Source organism: Stigmatopora nigra, chromosome 7 (genome assembly GCF_051989575.1).
Source record: "Stigmatopora nigra isolate UIUO_SnigA chromosome 7, RoL_Snig_1.1, whole genome shotgun sequence".
Lineage (NCBI taxonomy): Eukaryota > Metazoa > Chordata > Actinopteri > Syngnathiformes > Syngnathidae > Stigmatopora > Stigmatopora nigra.
In genome coordinates this window covers 13,396,767-13,411,815 of record NC_135514.1, presented here as the reverse complement: position 1 = coordinate 13,411,815, position 15,049 = coordinate 13,396,767, and the positions used below count along the sequence as shown (strand labels likewise).

General features: G+C 34.2%; 1 protein-coding gene across 1 annotated transcript in view; it reads right to left on the bottom strand.

Moving 5' to 3' along the window:
* satb1b (SATB homeobox 1b) overlaps positions 1-12,751 on the bottom strand; it is an 82,968-nt gene extending 70,217 nt beyond the window's left edge. Inside the window, exon 1 of the mRNA XM_077721249.1 lies at positions 12,581-12,751. The gene's annotated coding sequence lies outside the window, so the exon portion shown is untranslated. The remainder of the gene's footprint in view (positions 1-12,580) is intronic.
* Between the last annotated feature and the right edge of the window lie 2,298 nt (positions 12,752-15,049).

The following is a 15,049-nucleotide window of genomic DNA, read 5'->3' as shown; positions in this document are numbered from 1 at the left end:
GATAAAAACAGATGCCAGAAAAAAACCTTTGGATAGGACGAGAGAATTTTTTTTTTTTGCTAAAATCAACAAAAAGTGGCTCGAAAATGACCCAAAATCAACAGCAAATAATCTAACTATATCAAATGTGGTAAATATAGTCAAAACCATTGACAAGAACCCAATTTTAACAATAATAATTATAATAACAATCATCATTTTCAGTAAAATTGACTATAAACCTAATATTATGTCCAGTAATTCTATTTAATTACAAAAACACAGTCTGGCGGATGAATGGACTCTCATGTGTTTTTTTATATATATATATATATACATATTTTTTTAATGGTGGGATTATGAAATTGTTAGCAGCTCCTAATAAGACGATTTTCGCTAAAGACCCCCGCCACCAGTCTGTCGCCCACCGCTCAGACTAATTTGTATTAGTAATCGCAAATAATAGTATTAATTCCCATTAGCGGCAAAGGGTGAGCACCAAGACATTCCATTAAAACACCTACGTGTACTCAGCCTCTAAATAAAGATGCTTCCTTTGCGCTAAGCCAACTCTCCTGAATTTCCATAATCATCCCAGTCTCCTCTCCCATTAGTGTCTGTTCTTCCTTTCAGTTTTTTTCGGGTTTTTTTTTTCCACCCAACCTCCTCCTTTTCCTAAATAGGATATTTCCATCCCGCAAAGGGCCAGGTATACCAAAAAAATGACGATAAGTGACATTTAAAAGGCTTTTTGTGGCAAATACGGCCATTATTATTTATTTTTTTGCTGTTTTTGGGGTTTTCTTTACAAATAAGGCCAATTTTGCCAGATTTTTTTGTATGTTTATGCATTATAAGACCAGATAAAGCTTTATTGGGTCGTTCTGAACGTAAGACGACGTTTTTTTCCGTTTTGTTTTAAGATAAAGAAGAGTTTAATGCTCAAAAATATTTTTTGTTGATATTTTAGAACTATTAAAACCCATGACAATGACACTGAGAATATTAAAAATAGCTTGTATTTAACAGAAAAAAAATTTAAAAAAAATAATTATTGCTTTTTTAAAAAACTAGATTACCTGGCAACCAGCTCTACTGTGCATAGATTGCTGGGATAGACTCCAGCACCCCCGCAACCCTCGTCAGGAAGTGCGGTACCCAAGAAGAATGATTGAATATAAAATATTAATAGAAAAAAAACTAGACAACTCTAAAAAAGATGACCTAAGCATCCAAAACTAAATTGGCCTTGTGACCTCTGACCTCAAAAACCAACATCAATTAAAAATATATCCGTTAATTTTGCTAATCCTTAAAATATCCCAAATACAAAACAGACTTATGCCACCAAATCTATAACTTAAGCTTCTGTAGTTATAAAAAAACAACATAAAGACTTAAAAAAAATATATATTCAACAAAAAAAATACAAAAACAGATGCTAAGCATGAAAACATTTCTAAAAAAATGACCAAAAATAAGTTAAAAGTCATAAAATTTGGCAGGCTCAGAATTCAGTCGACATTTAGAAAATATAAATATATATATAATTTATTTCAAAAACCTATATGACTGATGTTGGACAGCTTTGTCCAAATTTTTGGGTAAAAAAAAGACATTTACTTGTACTATCTTACACTTTTCAATACATTCCCATATTAATGAACAAATTTATATAGTATTATATTGTATATATATAGGAAAGATGGCTAATTTTCATGACTCAAACACCACCCATTAAATTTTGACCTGGATTTTAAGAGATTCTTGTTGTCTGATTTTCAGTTCCTGCTAATTTTTGGCTATTTTTGGGCATTTCTTGGTTCCCTATGAACCCATTGGCTGCCATTGAAGGCCTGTTTTAACTCAGATGGCCAATAGGAATTGAAACAAAGTGCACATAATCACACAAATCACTAAAAAAATGGTTTTGTGACTCCCCTACCAAAAATTTTTTTTTACATATAGTATAAGTGAGCTATAAAGTCGCTAGGGTGCCGGATTGGACCCCCTTTTGGCCCGAGGACCTCCCATTTGACACCCTTGTTGTAAAAACTGACAATTTTTTTGCGTATTATTCAAACGTAGGCGGACAGGTTTCACAAGTAAGAAAGCAACATACATAAAACTTGTAATAATTGTCATCATTTCATATTTATCGACAATTCCACGTTGTCAATCATGGCCGTTTTGAGTGGCCGTTTTTCTCCGTTTTATTAACGACTTAACGCGGAGAACACGGCTCGTCCCCGTGGAGCAAATATTCCGTAACGTCTCTTCTCACAAATCCAATTAGTGGTGGCTTTTATTCCATTTTTTTTTGGCGTGGCGAGCGCGGCTTTCAATTAGCGGTGAAATAAGGTGATTTCTTACGTTCTTCAAATGTCCGCTTCAACGGCGTGGGCGGCGAGAGGCGATGAAGGAGAGGTGTAATGAACACGCCGACGGCGGCGGCGGCGGCGGCTCTTAAGCGCTTAATTGTTTTCAAATGGCGGGAGGCGGACGGAAATAGACGGAAGGGGCGAGTGGCGGTGGCGCCCCGTGACCTGACGATATATCGCGGATAGAGTATTGAATATAGTATTTCACTTAAAGTCATTTTGGAGGTGGAATATTTGAATGGGAACTGTTTATTGCATACCTGGCAACTTATACTTTTTTTACCATGTTTTATATGTTTTTTTGGAGCAATTTTTTGTACTTTCACCCATTTTGGAAGGTTCTGTTATATTTCACTTAAAGTCATTTTGGAGGTGGAATATTTGAATGGGAACTGTTTATTGCATACCTGGCAACTTATACTTTTTTTTTACCATGTTTTATATGTTTTTTTTTGAGCAATTTTTTGTACTTTCACCCATTTTGGCAGGTTCTGTTATATTTCACTTGAAGTCATTTTGAAGGTGGAATATTTGAATGGGAACTGTTTATTGCATACCTGGCAACTTATACTTTTTTTACCATGTTTTATATGTTTTTTTGGAGCAATTTTTTGTACTTTCACCCATTTTGGCAGGTTCTGTTATATTTCACTTGAAGTGATTTTGGAGCTGGAATATTTGAATGGGAACTGTTTATTGCATACTTGGCAACTTATACTTTTTTTACCATGTTTTATGTTTTTTTTGGAGCAATTTTTTGTACTTTCACCCATTTTGGTAGGTTCTGTTATAGTATTTCACTTGAAGTCATTTTGGAGCTGGAATATTTGAATGGGAACTGTTTATTGCATACCTGGCAACTTATACTTTTTTTACCATGTTTTATATGTTTTTTTTTGAGCAATTTGTTGTGCTTTCACCCATTTTGGAAGGTTCTGTTATATTTCACTTGAAGTCATTTTGAAGGTGGAATATTTGAATGGGAACTGTTTTTTGCATACCTGGCAACTTATGCATATTTTTTTGTACCATATTTTATGCTTTTTTTGGTCATTTCAAATGGTGTACGCCATATAGCAATTTTTGTACTTTTACCCATTTTGGTAGGTTCTGTTATAGTATTTCACTTGAAGTCATTTGGAGGCGGAATATTTGAATGGGAACTGTTTATTGCATACCTGGCAACTTATACTTTTTTTTACCATGTTTTATATGTTTTTTTGGAGCATTTTTTGTACTTTCACCCATTTTGGCAGGTTCTGTTATATTTCACTTGAAGTCATTTTGAAGGCGGAATATTTGAATGGGAACTGTTTTTTGCATGCCTGGCAACTTATGAATATTTTTTGTACCATATTTTATACTTTTTTTTGGTAATTTCAAATGGTGGACGCCAAAGAGCCATTTTTGTACTTTTACCCATTTTTGCAGGTTCTGTTATATTTCACTTGAAGTCATTTCGGAGGTGGAATACTTGAATGGGAACTGTTTATTGCATACCTGGCAACTTATACTTTTTTTACCATGTTTTATATGTTTTTTTGGAGCAATTTTTTGTACTTTCACCCATTTTGGCAGGTTCTGTTATATTTCACTTGAAGTCATTTTGAAGGCGGAATATTTGAATGGGAACTGTTTTTTGCATGCCTGGCAACTTATGAATATTTTTTGTACCATATTTTATACTTTTTTTTGGTAATTTCAAATGGTGGACGCCAAAGAGCCATTTTTGTACTTTTACCCATTTTTGCAGGTTCTGTTATATTTCACTTGAAGTCATTTCGGAGGTGGAATACTTGAATGGGAACTGTTTATTGCATACCTGGCAACTTATACTTTTTTTACCATGTTTTATATGTTTTTTTGGAGCAATTTTTTGTACTTTCACCCATTTTGGCAGGTTCTGTTATATTTCACTTGAAGTCATTTTGAAGGCGGAATATTTGAATGGGAACTGTTTTTTGCATACCTGGCAACTTATGCATATTTTTTGTACCATATTTTATACTTTTTTTGGTCATTTCAAATGGTGTACACCATATAGCAATTTTTGTACTTTTACCCATTTTGGTAGGTTCTGTTATAGTATTTCACTTGAAGTCATTTGGAGGCGGAATATTTGAATGGGAACTGTTTATTGCATACCTGGCAACTTATACTTTTTTTTACCATGTTTTATATGTTTTTTTGGAGCAATTTTTGTACTTTCACCCATTTTGGCAGGTTCTGTTATATTTCACTTGAAGTCATTTTGGAGCTGGAATATTTGAATGGGAACTGTTTATTGCATACCTGGCAACTTATACTTTTTTTACCATGTTTTATATGGTTTTTTGGAGCAATTTTTGTACTTTCACCCATTTTGGAAGGTTCTGTTATATTTCACTTAAAGTCATTTTGGAGGTGGAATATTTGAATGGGAACTGTTTATTGCATACATGGCAACTTATGCAGGTTTTTACCATATTTTATACTTTATTTTTAGGTCATTTTAAATGGTGTACGCCATATAGCAATTTTTGTACATTTTTTTTGTAAGACTTATCAATTTACACATTTTGGCTCTAATCCAGATCTGGTCAGGTTCTGTTATATTTCACTTGAAGTCAGGAAAAGTCATTTTGGAATATTTGAATGGGAAATGTTTATTGCATACCTGGCAACTTACCAGATTTTTGAGTCATTTTGAATGGTGTACACCTTATAGCAATTATTGTACATTTTTTTGTAAAACCGATCTCAATGTACCCATTTTGGATCTAATCCGGATGTGGACACGTTCTGTTATATTTCACTTGAAGTCAGGAAAAGACATTTTGGAATATTATACAGTGTACGCCGTATGGCAATTTTTGAGATTTTTTTGTGCACGTTTTTTGTAAAACCGATCTAAATGTACCGATTTTGGCTCTAATCCGGATCGTCTCGGTCATTGGTAGCAAACAAAAACGTGCAAATGTCTTTATGCATGATATGCGTGAATCACTTCCGCGTTTTCACAATCTAAATATAGCACGTCAGCAAGCAATGTACCAACCTTCATTTTTTGGGCTGTTTTTCGTGCGGATGAACATCTACGCTAGCTATCAAGCTAACTCTTAATTTCGTTGACTTTTTGAAAGGAGATTGATTAAATTACCCAACACTGAGATCAAATTTGGTATGAAAACTTTTAGCGGTTGAAGTCAAAAACGGAGAAATTGTTTAGTGATTTTTGGTAAATAGTTTGGGAATTTAAAAAGGGCATTTTTATGCTTTTGGAAAGTCCTAATGTGCGTACATTTTGTACAAAACAACTAAAGAAAATACAGAATTTGGAAAAATTGGTCATTTTTTTGACAGAAAAGTTTGTCATTGATGACATTTGAGACATCAAAATGGATTGGACGCCCGAGGAAATAAAAATGTCTCAAATTCTTGAGTCAAACCGGGACAAAGAGCGTCCTAGCCTCCATTGAAAGCGTAACAAAATCCAAACGCTGACAGCAAAACGTTAAAAAAAATAAGACAAATAAGTCCAAAAAGAACGCGGGTGTCGACTTAAAGACGCGGCGGCCTTTTATCGGCGTATTTTCCCTTTGCCGCTTTTAATCCCTCGTCAAAAGGACGCGTCACTCATCCGGCGAGAAACAAAAAAAACGGGACGTGGGTGGGTATTAACAAGCCGATCTCTTTCCCGCAAAAAACTCGCCCTCCTCCTCAAAAACAAACAAACAAACAAACATAAAAACAACAAGAAAAAAGGAATCCCAAAAACCTCCGCAGATGGGATCAAGACAAGCGTTAGAAGGCGGGACAATGCGCAAAAAAAATGGAAAATAAGCCTTAAGCTAATGTGATTTGAATCGTGACTTTAAACTAAAGTATTTAATTTTATTTGCTACGCCGCGAGAAGAAGAAGAAGAAGATAAAAAACGCATTTTTTGGGAGGTTTGTCACGGCGTACAAAAAAAGCGTGACGGAAACGACATGACGGACTCTGCTTTTGTGAGGGTTTTTTTTTAATCTATCCCGCGAGGACGACGCAACCTTTTGAGGACCCGCGAATGGAAGGGGAAAAATGGAGGGTGTTTTTGTGTGAAAATGTATGCGGATTTTGGAGGAAAGATATGTTAAGGTTAGATTGGATGGTTGGAAATGGGAGGACTAGTGTTGGATTTTGGGTTGTTAATTGTATTAATTGTTTTAAGGGAAATTGAGTTTTTTGTCTATTTTTTGGTCATGCTTATTGTGGTCAAGGTTTTTTTTTAGCTAAAATGGCTGTCAAATTGTAATAATGTCAGCCAAGTAGTGACATTTTTAATATTTGATATCTCTCATTGCAAAAATAAGTAAAAAAATGCACAATAATAGGCCAAAAAAATAAGCTTTAAACCCTATTTTGGGTAAAATTGACCTAAAAAAATGGGAAAAAACACACTAATAGTCGAAAAAATGACCCATTTAAAAATCAATGAAAATATTAAACGTTTTTGGATGAATGTATTTTGTTTTCACTATGCTAAAAAAATACATTACCAAACTTTGATTGGCACATTTAAACACATTTTGACCCCAAAAAAATGGGCAAAAATAAGCATAGATGAGCAATAAGGATCAACAACAGTGTGTGATTAATTAAAACTTTAAAAAAAAAATAGAAAATAAACTTAAACCTAATTGTCAAATTGACACATTGAAAATCTATTAAAAAAATCTGACATTTCTTTTCCACTGGGTTTTTTTGGCATTTTTCTCACTTAAAAACATTTATCTTGTATTCTTTTAATGTATTCTGTCAAAAAAATATATATATTTCCTTAGGTTTTTTAAATTTTTTAATTTTGACAAAATAAGTTGGTTGAATTTTGGGTTAAAATTGACCCTTTAAAAATTTGAGCGATTTTTTTTTTTTTTTGGTTTAAATTTAAGTTTAATATATATGTATATATAGATAATTTAAAGTATTTTGTTATGATTAAGAAAGTATGGGGGCTCGTTTTTTGTATAACTTTTGAAACGTGGGCATTTTAACTTGCCTCAACACGCATCAAAAAAATAAATGAATAAAATCAAAGCAAAATAAACTATGCATGAATCATTTGATTCCAATCGTAAAATGGAAGGTGGAATCCCAAAAGTGTGTGTGGTAGACAAAAGTCCCTTCTTTACTGGCGACAGTCTCGTAAAACTGGTCTAAACAGGTATTTAGCCGGGTACCTACCGCAGGTATAATTGGACACTTTGCCACGCAAACCTACCATCAACATCCAGACGTTTAAAGACTGCAATTAATGCTTTTAGTCTAGATATCATTCCTCGAAAAGAAAGAATAGATGTTTGACTCATTGGATGCCTCGACGGGGATATTGGCGACCAGTTCTTTTTGGCGGATTGGTCGTCTATCGCTTTCACTTGCAGATAAGAAGTTGATAATAATCAATGCGGTGACAAAAAAATGGGTTAGAAGGACCTTCAGTTGTGAGTGGACCCACAAAAAAGTTAAGATGATAAAAATGGATGCTATATTTGGGGTTTTTTGGTTGTTTTTTGGATGTCATATTTGGGTTTTTTTGATGCCATATTTGTTTTTTTTTGTTTTTTTTGTTTTTTGGATTCCATATTTGGGGTTTATTTTGGTTGTTTTTTGGATGCCATATTTGGGTTGTTTTTTGGATGCCATATTTGGGTTGTTTTTTGGATGTCATATTTGGGGGGGTTTTGGTTGGTTTTTGGTTGCCATATTTGTGTTTTTTTTTTTGTTTGTTTTTTGGATGCCATGTTTGGGGTTTATTTTGGTTGTTTTTTTTTTTGATGCCATATTTGTTTTATTTTGGTTGTTTTTTGGATGCCATATTTAGGTTTTTTTGATTGTTTTTTGGATGCCATTATTGGGTTGTTTTTTGGATGTCATATTTGGTTGGTTTTTTGGGTGTTTTTTGGATGCCGTATTTGGGTTGTTTTTTGGATGTCATATTTGGTGGGTTTTTGGGTGTTTTTTGGATGCCATATTTGGGGTTTATTTTGGTTGTTTTTTGGATGCCATATTTGGGTTTTCTCTTGGTTGTTTTTTGGATGTCATGTTTGGAGTTTTTTTTGGTTGTTTTTTGGGTGCCATATTTTGGGGTTTTTTTGGGTTGTTTTTTGGATGCCATATTTGGGTTTTTTTGGTTATTTTTTGGATGCAAAATTTGGGTTTTTTTTTTTTTTTTTTGGAAGCCGGGCGGCAGTTTCACTCCGTCATGTAAAATTTTGGTAGCTATGTCATTCATTGGAAGACCCACAAAAAAGATGGATGCCAGTTTATTTTTGTAGAGTAAAAATTGGACGACGGGTCAATGCACAAAAAAACGCACCAAAAAAATCTCAAGACAGCATTTACAAAAATAAACTGAAAATATGCGACTTTTTTTTTTAAAGGGTCGTTTTGGGTCATTCCAGGGAGAAAATCAACAAAAACCTTTTTGGATAAACGTTCAGCTTCATTTTCTTTTAGTAGATCAGTCAATCATGACAATAAAAAAGCCCCCAAAAAAGCCATGACTAAAGCTAAATAGGAAGCGCATTTGAAGAGACGGCTTTTAGAGCGTTTGATCGTGCTTGGCGTTTATTTCATTAAAAACAAATCAAAAGATATCTTGTTGTTTAACTTAGCAATGAGAATTTTTCCAGGCATTTCAATTAGTAGCACGCCAACAAAATCATTTCAACAAGACTACAAATAAAAAAGCGGGTTAGGCCATTTGATAGGAAAATTGGTTCTGCTTCAGCTCACAAAAACTCAAGATTTTCCTGAAGGAGAACGACCAATATTGCAAGAATTTTCGAACAACATACGACAAAATCTTAAAATGGAATCAACAAAAAAGTATTTCCAAGTACGTTTTTTTTGTAAAACTGATCTCGTTTTACCCAATTTGGCTCAAATCCAGATCATCCTGGTCATTGGTAGCAAATGAAAACGTCTTTATCGACTGCTAATGTCTTAAACATGATATGTCAATCACTTCTGACTTTTCGCTGTATAAATATAGTGTGTCAGCAAGCAATGTATTCGGATACTCAAACTGTCAGCGTCATACAGCGACATCTACAGAATCTTTAATTTAGTGCACCAACTGATTGGGCTCCCGGTCCATTTTGTAGAAAATTTTAGACTTTTAAGTGCGCCCTTTGTGAGTAAAAAAATGTGCCAAATTGCATTTGTACGTTTTTATCACTTAAAAATGGGAATTTGACTCAATAATAAGGGGAGCAATTGGCTGAGGTTGCCAGGTATGATATCATAAAATTTGGAAAAATTAGGAATTTGAGTAAAATGCTACTTTAGAGAAAATTCTAGACATCAAGTGTGCACGGTGGATGAGTGGTGACCGCATTTGCCTCGCAGTGGGGGGGGATTTGGGTTCAAATCCATGGCCAGGGTTGACATGTATGATATCATTATATTTAGCAAAATTAGGAATTACAGTAAAATGCTATTTTAGAGAATATATTTGACATTTAAGTGTGTTTGAGTGGTTAGCGTAAGGGACTCGCAGTGAAGGGATTTGGGTTCAAATCCAGATTTGGACTTTTCTGTGTAGGTTTTTTCTGGGTACTCCAGTTTCCTCCCACATTTCAAAAACATGCATGGTAGGCTGATTGGACACTCTAAATTGCCCCTAGCTATGAGTGATTGGTCATTTGTCTCCTTGTGTCCTACGATTGGCTGAACACTGACCGATTTAGAGTGTACTCTGCCTCCTACTATGACCCTAGTGAGGATGAAGTGGTTCAGAAAATGAGATGAGAAGTGTGCTCAATGTGAGTAAATATGTGCCATGTTGTGACTATACATTTTTATACATATTTTTTATTTTTTAATCGCTTATTACAGGAAATTCCAATCATTAATAAGGGGAGCAATTGGCCGAGGTTGCCAGATATGAAGACAAAAACTCCCGACTCTGATCAAGTAACTCAATAAGTCCATCTACAAAACATGGAGGTCAAAAGTCAAACTGGCAAAAGGTCAAAGGTCAAAACTCAAAAATATCCTCCATTTCTTTCCATTTTTTTACCCGATTGTTGACATTTTGAAGCAATTTGAACGCTAGCTTTTGTTTCCTCGCAGACAATAACCCACAAAAAAAAAATTAAACGACACCGCCTCGCGACTAATTGGCCCCGCGGGGTCAAAAAAACTAAACTAGCATGACACTACCCAGCGGAGAAGAAAGTGGTGGGCGTCGTCTTATGAAAACACAAACCCGCGCATCCGTTTCCGTAAAAAAAAGAAAGCGGACGCTTTTTTTCCATCAAATACATTTGCTCTGTTTTATGTAAATGGAAGGTTAGTTATTCAATTGGACATTTTGGATTTGAGGCCATAAAATGTTTCATTTGCGCGTTTACACGTTTATTTTTTTTAATTCCCGTCAGACGTAAAAAAAGAATTGGACGCTTGCGTTTGTCGTTTTTTGGTTCTTATCATTTTTCTTTTTCAGGCTTCATTTTTTTGGGGGTTATTTCTGTCTAAATATGAGGATGAATAACAGTAATGAGAACTACTTTAAGATTTTTTTGTCCATTTTACAACTGCAATTGCATTTTTGGTCATTAGAAAAGGTCTTAAATGACTCAAAAAATATAGAAAAGTTAAATATAATAGAATGTCCTGAATAGAAAAAGGCAGAAATATGCATTTGAGATACCGTAACACGATATACATCCGAATGTTAGTGATTAATGATATTTTGTGACAGGTGCGGTTGCTGATTTTAATGTAAACTTGCCAAAAAATGCCCCAAAAACGCCAAAAATGCCCAAAAAATGCTGAAAAATGCCGAAAAATTGATCACGGGTGAAGTTTAATCATGTTAATTATCATTGGGATATGATTTTTTTCCTCACAGTGTGGTTATGTAAGACAAAAAAAAGTATTTTGCTTTATTTTAATTAATTTTGGTGTGCTCTATCGTTTTACTACTGTAAGACGCATGTTAAAATGGGTTTATATTGTATATAATGTGTTTTTAAGAGGAGTCAAAAGTATTTTTAATTAATGTCCTGCCGTAGTTGGAGTTCGGATATTGTGACTACTAAGTAGGATCATATTAATTAAATATTTTTGGTAGATATTCAGATGTTGAAAATGTCAAAATCCATTTTTTTAGCCTTTTCATAAACTTATTTTTTAGATTTAAATGCTTTTTAAAACTGACTTTTTAACTTTATATTTAAACAAAAAAAGTACTTATTTAAAAATTAACATGAAAAATATAAGGGAAAAATACAAATATATTTTTTGTTTTTATTAGAAATATTTATTTTTGTTACCTAAGGTTTTTTAGCATTTTAATATCAAATATTTTCTAATTTCTTATGGTTTTGAGTCTATTTTATAGAGATAGTGTCTTTTTTAATATATTTATATATGCATACAATCTTTTATTTCTATTTAAAAAGGAGAAGCTGTTAATATTCAGTCATTTATATCGTCGTCAATGAAATCTTATTGCCAAAAGATAATCATTTTTGCATTATGTTTATGACCAAAAATCTCACCCGTCCCGAAGCGTTCAAAATCGACAAATATTCATTTTTCATAACTCAAATCCATCCGAACGGGTCACTTAAGTATCAATCCACCCGTCATTTTACTGCAAAATTCAACTTCATTTAATTTCCATCCCATATAAACACCTCATATCTATTAAATATGATTTAATATCCAAACCTCCTCCAATTTTCTCAACTTTAAGCAAATCTTGACATCATAAAATCTCCGTCTATTGACAAAAATATGAAAATCTTCCATAGAACAAGTTGCAAAAGTGTCATTAAAAACCCCATTCATCACCAAAAAAATAAAATCTTAAATACATATCTTTTAATAATCATACAAGTGTGTGTGTGTTCTCCTTAGTTGCCCTTTTTTCCCTCATATTCATTCAACTAAAACACGAAAGCGTGCTAAATAAAAGCCGGCGTTTACATTTCCCATTAAAAGCTCACATGCTCTTAACTTTTTAATTCCAATTTTCTCTCTTTATGAAATATTCAACTCAAAAAACCACTTTGCTTCCATGTGGCTTTTTATTTTTTTTAAGTGAAAACCAAGGTCTTTTTTTCCTTCCCCTCCTGCGTTATATCCTTGAAAAAAAAACACTTCTTACTACTATACGCCACCCCAAAAAAATATAAATTAAGCAAATAAAAAAATTAATAAAATTAAAAAAAGTGAAAGCCGAACGTACCTGTCAAGTCAACAGCGGCTCGACTTCTCGTTTGCCATCAAAAGTTCCACAGTGGCGTAAAAAAGACGCAAAAAAGACGCAAAAAGAAGCGAGTAAAGTACTACCGATGCCTTTTTAGGGGTCTATTTTTTTTCAAGTTCGCGGATGCGGCGGAGGGTGATGATGCGAGGAAGGAGGAGAGCGGAGTGGTGGCACGCGAGGGGCGGCGGCAGGTATACCACCAGAGCACCGCCCCCCGCAGCCCCCCAATCTCCGCAAATCGATCATTCGCCAGCTGTACAGCGGCTTGCCCCACTTTGCGGTGACGCACATGCAACAACAAGCATCAAACACCCCCCCAAAACACCCCCAAGCCCCCCAAAATGCTCGTAAAACCACCTCAAAAAAGACAACCAGACCCCTTTCGAACGCGAACGCGCTACGTTTACGAACGCCCGGAAAGTAGACATTCCAACCTAACATGAACGCGGAAATGGAAATAAATTGGATTATAAAAAATGATTTAATAAAGATAAATGGAATCCGGCTGGGGACTTTTAAGACAAGAGTATCAAAGGGTGGCAACTAAGCCGAAGTAGTTCAACTGGGAGTTTAAAACAGCTGCGCGTTGAAATGTTGAATTTGTAAAAATTCGATTATCATATTTACTGGACGGGGCGATGGCACGCGAAGGTTTCACGTGGTAATAGAAAAGCATGTGCGTGTCCTTCTATAGCTTTTTTTAGTTATTTGGGGCTCATTATTGTTATGTTTTAGTGTGAAAGCACATATTAAATTAATGTTTTACGTGTCAACGTCAGGCGTGCGCGTGCGTGGATGATTGACAGTTTGCAGGTGTTTCCAGCGAGAGCCAGAAGAGAAAAAAATAAGAGTTTAACGCAAAAATAACAACGCTAAATATTGATAGACGTCTGTAAACGTCACTTTGGTTAAAAATATGTATTTTGGGTGATATTAACTCAGGAAAAAGAGTGTCCTCTGTATGATTTTAAGGAAAACTATTCAAAATCTGCTAATTATAAGAAATAACAATGCATTTATGATGGGATCATATATGTTGTTTTTAATTGCATTAAAATAAAACGTTTTAACGATAAATATATTAAAATCTGAATAGGAAGCTTTATTTCATATTCACTAAAAGCTCAACACTACCCTAAAAATGTATGATTTGATTTGGAAGCAAAAATAATTTAATTGTATCACTTAACAGGAAAAATATGATGAAAAGCATTCCCAAATATTAAAAAATGTCAAACTGATTTTGATAAAAAGTGACTGTTTTTCCATATTTTCCCCTTAAGAAAAAAAATCGCCAAGTTTCCATGTTTTTCTCGCGCAACTCCAACAAAACTTTTATCATAAGCACCGAATCTGCATTTAAAATAAAAAAAGAAATGAATGTTTTCGCTTCGTCTTTCCTTCCTCACGTGTTTTATTTATTTTTTTTTCTTCCTCGTGGGATTCCAAATGAGAATAGGAGCATGCACTTGAAAGCCATTCCAAATCATTAGAAATTCTCGCTGTTTTTCATCATTGCGGACAACAGCTGCTCATTTCAATGTGCCTCTTGTTTGTTTTGCTCTCAAGATGCTCCTGAATTACCATTTGTGTCCACAGGAGGGCGACAACGCAAAGCAATGCGATCCTGACTTTCTACTCCAAAGAATAAAGTCATTTTTTAGAAGCATTGACGACGATTGACGTCCAATTCCTTGGAATTAGGAGATTTTAAACGCTGCCAGCCCTCCCAGAACAAATATATTGCACGTTTATGGACATAAATGGATAGAAATGAGTTTATAATGAGCTTTTTTGACTGGATTTCTTTGTGTTTACTTCAACTCGTTAGCTTTGGATTTAGTGTTTAGTGTTATTTGGTTTGCTCATATTTACTCATATTTTTAATCAATTTTTCTCCCATTGAAGCTCATTATAAACACTTTTTTGCCCGGTTTTGTTTAGATTCAAGTTACGAAATCAAAAAAAGTAAATGCATTTCCTTATCCGTTATTTTCTTTTGAAAATATTGTCACATATGCATTAATTCTCACTTCTGGGCTCTCATTGGCTGTCTCACAACAACCACTATCCATGTTTCAAGATTCTTACTTACATATCTGTCCACCTCGGCTAAATGCTGCCCTTAATAATGATTACAATTCCCCTTATTAGACGATTAAAAACCATACAAATGCAACACGGAACATATTTCCACACACACACACACACACAGTACACTTAAAAGTCTAAAATGTACTACAAAATGGACGGCGTTAACGGCAAAATGTGCATATCATGCTTAAAAAAATCCAGTTTCAACAGATTTTGTATCGTTGTTATTCATTTAAAGACATTAATAAATAAATTTCTTATCATTTTCTCTAATTTTTGTTTGTTTTTCCACATATTTCATACAAAATTGGGACCCTGACTGTAGTTGTGTGAGGATTGTGGAACAAATGAGAA